This window comes from Electrona antarctica (assembly GCF_951216825.1).
Source record: "Electrona antarctica genome assembly, contig: scaffold_211, whole genome shotgun sequence".
NCBI classification, from domain to species: Eukaryota; Metazoa; Chordata; class Actinopteri; order Myctophiformes; family Myctophidae; genus Electrona; species Electrona antarctica.
In genome coordinates, this window is record NW_027638241.1 from 167336 (window position 1) to 174775 (window position 7440).

A 7440-nucleotide genomic window follows, 5' to 3' on the forward strand; every position below is an offset into this window, starting at 1 on the left:
GCCCGAGTGAGAGAAGAAAAAAAAAAGGAAAAAGAAAAATGCCACTATATGGCCGCGGCGCCGTGGATTATTGAGACGACCGTGTCAGAGAACGCACTAATAGTCTAGTCGCCGAAATAAAGGATTTATGTAACTCACGTTAATTGGCTGATAATGTTCCATTTTCAACATTCTAATGGTTTCCAGCAATTTCCAGGGGTGAGTAAACATCTTCTGAATCAAAGTAGCAGCGATCCTCTGAAGTGACGCAGTTAATTATGTCCAATAGGCTACTGGCAATATTATGACAATTGTCAACTTGGCTATAATCTACTAGGTTACTGTATACAGTAGTTTACATTAATCATTGCCTCTCAAACCCACATTACATACCACGCGTAATGTGCGTTGCCTAACCAAAAGAACAGACATACAAACCATCAACATGCCGCTCGATGGCGTGTCGAGTCTGTCGACAGCTTGCAGATCTTTTATTTTGGGCAGTGGGCACACAACGAGGCGCGCTGCGCTACGATGGGGAAATTAAATAGCTGTAGGCTACAGCGCGCTGCTGCACTGTAGCCTACAGTGTGACTGTAACATTGCTTGGTCATCATGTAACTATATTACGTGCAGGCGCTTTCATAGTTATATGGAGCATTTACCGTTGATTAGGTAGCCTAATTTAGCTTATTCACCCAGCTGGGTTCAACGAGACAGCAGTGTCTCGTTAAGCCCCGACGTTTCCAAAACGAGCTATTGCGGATAAATCGATGGTCTTATAAAACATTTAAGCATATGGCAAGTTGACTTAAGTTATATAGTTGATGCTGAGCAGTAAGCAGCTCATTTGGTTGGCAAACCAGAGGCCAGCCAGCGGTAGCAAGTTCAACAACCACCGTTCTATTCTGTCACTTTGGTGCGCTGCTGCTGATCATCGCCGCCTCCTCCTTCAGTCACATAGTATAATAGCCTAAACTGTAAAAGTGAATCGCCAACATTCACCAGCTCAGCCCTCTTCATATTAAATAAATACATTACACAAACAACAGAATTGTTATTTTTGTTATAATAAAATTATATAAAAAAAATAAAAAAAATCACGGAAAATCACAGAGCCCGAGGCTCGGCCCGGTCCGACTAATTATCGTGCATTTTGGGCCCAGCCCTACCCGAAAATGTCGGGCCGGGCCGGGTTCGGGCAGAGATTGAGAACTCTAGTAGCCGGGGGGGGGGGGGAATACAAGGAATACAGTTTAACTGTCATGCCGTACTTTTTTATTTGTGTTTTTTCTATTAATTTGGTCATTAAGGTCCACAGAATGAGAGGTCTGCTCTGGTCATTAAGGTCCACAGAATGAGAGGTCTGCTCTGGTCATTAAGGTCCACAGAATGAGAGGTCTGCTCTGGTCATTAAGGTCCACAGAATGAGAGGTCTGCTCTGGTCATTAAGGTCCACAGAATGAGAGGTCTGCTCTGGTCATTAAGGTCCACAGAATGAGAGGCCTGCTCTGGGCATTAAGGTCCACAGAATGAGAGGCCTGCTCTGGGCATTAAGGTCCACAGAATGAGAGGTCTGCTCTGGTCATTAAGGTCCACAGAATGAGAGGTCTGCTCTGGGCATTAAGGTCCACAGAATGAGAGGTCTGCTCTGGTCACTAAGGTCCACAGAATGAGAGGTCTGCTCTGGTCATTAAGGTCCACAGAATGAGAGGTCTGCTCTGGTCATTAAGGTCCACAGAATGAGAGGTCTGCTCTGGTCATTAAGGTCCACAGAATGAGAGGTCTGCTCTGGTCATTAAGGTCCACAGAATGAGAGGTCTGCTCTGGTCATTAAGGTCCACAGAATGATAGGTCTGCTCTGGTCATTAAGGTCCACAGAATGAGAGGCCTGCTCTGGTCATTAAGGTCCACAGAATGAGAGGTCTGCTCTGGTCATTAAGGTCCACAGAATGAGAGGTCTGCTCTGGTCATTAAGGTCCACAGAATGAGAGGTCTGCTCTGGTCATTAAGGTCCACAGAATGAGAGGTCTGCTCTGGTCATTAAGGTCCACAGAATGAGGTCTGTGGAATGAGGTCTGCTCTGGTCATTAAGGTCCACAGAATGAGGTCTGTGGAATGAGGTCTGCTCTGGTCATTAAGGTCCACAGAATGAGAGGTCTGCTCTGGTCATTAAGGTCCACAGAATGAGAGGTCTGCCCTGGTCATTAAGGTCTACAGAATGAGAGGTCTGCTCTGGTCATTAAGGTCCACAGAATGAGAGGTCTGCTCTGGTCATTAAGGTCCACAGAATGAGAGGTCTGCTCTGGTCATTAAGGTCCACAGAATGAGAGGTCTGCTCTGCTGGAAACACAGGGTAAAAACAAAGTGATGGCCATTTTTGTATACCACACACCAGGGGTTCTCAACCCGTGGGTCGCGACCCCTTGGGGGGGGGGGGGGGTCGCCAAATTATTTTGGGGGGTCCCCAAATTATTTTCCAAAAAAAAAACGGAATGGCTGGAAAATGGAAATGAAGAGTTTACATATAGTACACATAGTACATGCAGAGGTACGCTCCCCACCTTCCCTAATGATTATATCTGGTTTCAGTATTTATTTATGGTGTATTGTCTCTATTATTAAGGTTATTGTAGCGGTCAATTTATATTGGGGGTCGGGAGGGGGCGGACGTTGAGAACCCCTGCCATAGAGAACCTATAAAGGCAACATTTTCCAATTTTCATTATACTTTAAAGGTATATTCAGTGATTTTACTTCATTCAAATATCACTTATTTTTTTTCTTTTTCTGGATAATCCTCCCTACTATAGAGTGTGCTGACCATATAAGGAGTTCCTCCCTGTCCCCAGTGAGCCCCTGGGGGTCAAAAAAACCCTAGTTTCAGTTTTGGTGGCGGGTGGCAAAGCCTTCATCCAATCAGGATGAGAGGGGCCTTCCTCCAATCATGATCGACTGGGGGCGGGCCTTGGTGCACATGCTGTTGGCCTGTTGCACTTCCCCCCCACTGTAGGGCGTGTGCATGTGCACATTTTGTTACCGGGGCGGACTGGGTGGTTTTCCAAATCACTGAATGCTCCTTTAAGTAGCATGTGACATCATTGACATGTCAAACTAGAGAGTTTTCATGACTTGTACAGTATAGGGAAAAGGGGGGGTTCTTTATGCAGCCGCCCTTATAAGTGCTCTTTGAGAGCGGTTTTGAAGTAGTTGTTGCGCTAGAACCTCATACTACTTTTTTTGATTGATTGATTGAAATATGTATTAACAGTTTGCAGAATTACAGTACATTTCAAGCACAACTCAATACAAAAGACTGTTAACTGTGAGTGGACGACCCAATATAAAGCATTACACTTGTTTACAAGAGGGTCCACCTTGTTCAATTCATCAAAACATTTAGAGACGTACAAATAGACACTTCTATATAGTCAAAGAACAGAACAGGAATTCATCATAAAGGAGGTAAAAAGGGAAAAGAAACATATACAGTGAGGGGAAAAAGAGGGGGGGGGGAACACTGATGGTTTATAATTGGCCCATAATTTCAGGCCCATAATAGAGCTATTTAATTAACAACTGCAGTATATAAGAGGTTGTTTGAGCCATGAGGAGCTGTGTTGTTGCCATGTCAAGTACCATTTTACACGTATGTGAAGCAACTATGCCACCTGGTGGTCAGCCTTTGCCAATGATTCTCATCAGAATTTAAAACACCAATGGATGCATGATATGACGTGTTTGTCTGGAAAAAGTAGCGAGAGAGTTCTGTATACGTGCAAAAAATATATAAAATAAAAACAGTTGGAATCGATATTGGGAAGGAATTAAAATGGAAACATATACATATTTATTTAATATATTTAAATAAGCAGTGGACAGAATATATATATTTATTTGATTTTCACAACAAATATACTGTTTATTTCCAAAGGAAGGATGACTTTTTAGTTGTGGGCGGGAACCCCTTTTGGTGTTAGCATTATGTTATGCTTTAGCTATTAAAAAATAGCAGATCTACAAGCTCATAGCGCGCCACCGAGTGGCGCACTACGAGCTTGTAGGTCTGCTATTTTTGAAAAATCGAAGAACGACTGACATAGAAACATAGCTTTTTCAGAAAACTGTCCGGATGTAGAAGACATTTTTAGAATCTGATCTCAGGTCAGAATGGGTTAAGGTGGTAAGAGGTAAGGTGAGGTAAGAAAGCCTAGAGGGGCTTCTGTGAGAACCTCACCGTTTGCATTGCATACAATTAGGATTTATTACATTTAATATTTTATAATCTTTTATTATTTTCATTTATAAAGTTTCAGGCTCCCTGAGAGTGACTGGGCTCTCAGAATGTCTAACTTAAAGGACAACTTTATAGTTGTTTTCAACCAAGGTTCATGTTTTAGGTTATTAGAGAATGTAAAAGATGAGTGTTCTTTTTTTTCATTTGCTGCTTTCTTTCGAATTAGGGATTTTAGCTATTTTTGACAGGGGGGCGGGGGAGGGGGGAATTCGAGCATGGGGCTAAATATGTATTTTTTTACAACATTTTATAGTGATTTATTTTTTTGTGTTTCAATATTTGTATTAAGTTCATGTATTAAGCATGGACAATACATGAACTTATGACACATGGACACAACATATGACACTTAACCCATTCTGGATGGGAACCCCCTTCTGTAACAGTTTTTTTTCTTTCTCTCTAAACACTTGGAGGGTCTCTGAGGGTTTAGATCAAGATCTATAAGACATTCATAAGATCAACCATAATACCAACACTTGGAGGGTCTCTGAGGGTTTAGATCAAGATCTATAAGACATTCATAAGATCAACCATAATACCAAATGGGTTGACGGTACAATAACAGGACAAAAACAAAAAGTATATGCAAATCATAAAATACATAATTATGCCAAAGGGGCATAAGGACAGAAAGTATATACAAATCATAAGTACCTATTTACAGTTTCACACCAAATTGAGTATATTAGACATCACAATATAGCTGCCACCATCATCTTTTAGATTATGTAAGTGATTTTTTTATTTTTTTATTTACTATAGTCCTACTAGACCCCAAGAAATTACATCTGGCCACAAAAGATCACAGGATCTACTGAATGTGAAGGTAGCCTACTGTGTGTCATAGGCTCAATATGTCAGTTTGACACATTCAATAGATCCCGTGATCTGTTGTGGCCAGATGTAATTTCTTGGGGTCTAGTAGGACTATAGTAAATAATAAAAAAATAAATCGCTATAAAATGTTGTAAAAAAAAACACATATTTAGCCCCATGCTCGAATGCCCCCCCCCCCCCCCCCCCCCCCCTGTCAAAAACAGCTAAAATCCCTAAAACGAAACGGAAAAAAAATGAACACTCATCTTTTATACTTTCTCATAACAACCTAAAACAACCTAAAAAAACGAATGTTGTCCTTTAACAAGATATCTTGAACGTTATTCAGGTTGGTATATTTGAAGTGCATCTTCATGTTTTTCCCAGAAAATGATGTTGGTGATTTTGACGAGAGTCTTAATCTCTAGGGTTACTGTAGTACATTTCCTACATGCATACAATGCATGACAAGACATCTCAATAGCGGATTACCATGAAACTTGCAGAGCATTTTAATCATCGTCAACAGATTAATCCTCATTATATAACATATTTTACATGATGGGCTGTTGGTGACCTGGGTTATGGATTAACCCCTTCTGTACGGGAACCCCTTTTGGTGTTTTAAGCATTATATTATACACTTTAGCTATTGAAAAATATCAGGTCTACAAGCTCATAGCGCGGCACCGAGTGCCGCGCTATGAGCTTGTAGGTCTGCTATTTTTGAAAAATCTTGAAAATGTGGCTCAAATCTTTGAATGTATATTCTTTCAGAGTGAACGTTTTTAACTCAAATCTTTGCTTCTGGGAGGTCCCTGGAACAACATATTTTCAGAGGGGGGTCAGTGGCCAAATACATATCATTTTGGGGGTCCTTGACATGAAATATTGAGCACCACTGAGAAAATTGTCATCATTTAGAAGACATTTTTTTTAGGCCTACATGGATTAACACCAGAGTCACCAAATCATATGAACAGAACAGCTGTGAGGCTTGTTTTTCTGCATGGTCACAGTGGTCGTACTATGGCTGACACAGAACCTATAGAACTTTTTCATGTTAAGGATCCTCATTTGAAAATAATATGCCAGGAGTCATAAGATAATATTTTATTTACGGCTCTAGCAGTGATTCTCAACCATTTTTTATTTCAAGGACCCCCAGTTTGACATGCATTAGGCTACGGACCCCAATGTAATGGCATTTCTATTTCTGGGAACTTAAAAACTGTCTGGGGTGTTCACATAAGCCTGAGTAGACGATGACATGACTCAAAATGTTTTGAAAGTGAAATATCCCTTTAACTTAACTCTGGGAGTGTATACAAATGGAACCGTTAGGGTCCATTTGGTTCCATTTGTACACTCTGAGTTACAGACCCATAAGGGTCCATTTGGTTCCAAACTATCCATCATCTAGTTGGGGTTGGGGACCCCCTGGAACTCCCTCAAGGACCCCTGGGGGTCCCCGGATCCCACTTTGAGACCCACTGCTGGAATAGAGCAGGGGTTCTCATGGGGGACCGGGACCCCCCTAGGGACCGGGACGCCGGGACCCCCGCAAAGGCTTTGTCCATGTCTTGTGACCGCCGTCCCCCAATACAAATTGACCGCTACAATAACCTTAATAATAGAGAAAATACATCATAAATAAATACTGAAACCAGATATAATCATTAAGGAAAGTGTATGCATGCACTATGTGTAGGAGGCCTACTATGTAAACTCTAAATTTCCATTTTTCAGCCATTGATCAGTTGATCAATGGCCCCCCAAAATCATTTCGGGACCCCCCCTCCCCGAGGGGTCGCGACCCCCAGGTTGAGAACCCCTGGTATTAGAGAGTGGAACCGGTGACATCCGTAACCGCAGCAAATGCATTGTGGGTCATAATAATTATAATGCATTCTGCTGCTGCAGTAGCATTCTCCCACATGCAGTGTCCCCCGGTGTGTATATGTATGTATCAACATCATGCAGTGTCCCCCCGGTGTGTATATGTATGTATCAACATCATGCAGTGTCCCCCGGTGTGTCCCCGGTGTGTCCCCGGTCCCCGGTGTGTATATGTATGTATCAACATCATGCAGTGTCCCCCGGTGTGTCCCCGGTGTGTCCCCGGTCCCCGGTGTGTATGTATGTATCAACATCATGCAGTGTCCCCCCGGTGTGTATATGTATGTATCAACATCATGCAGTGTCCCCCGGTGTGTATATGTATGTATCAACATCATGCAGTGTCCCCCGGTGTGTATATGTATGTATCAACATCATTCAGTGTCCCCCGGTGTGTATATGTATGTATCAACATCATGCAGTGTCCCCCGGTGTGTATATGTATG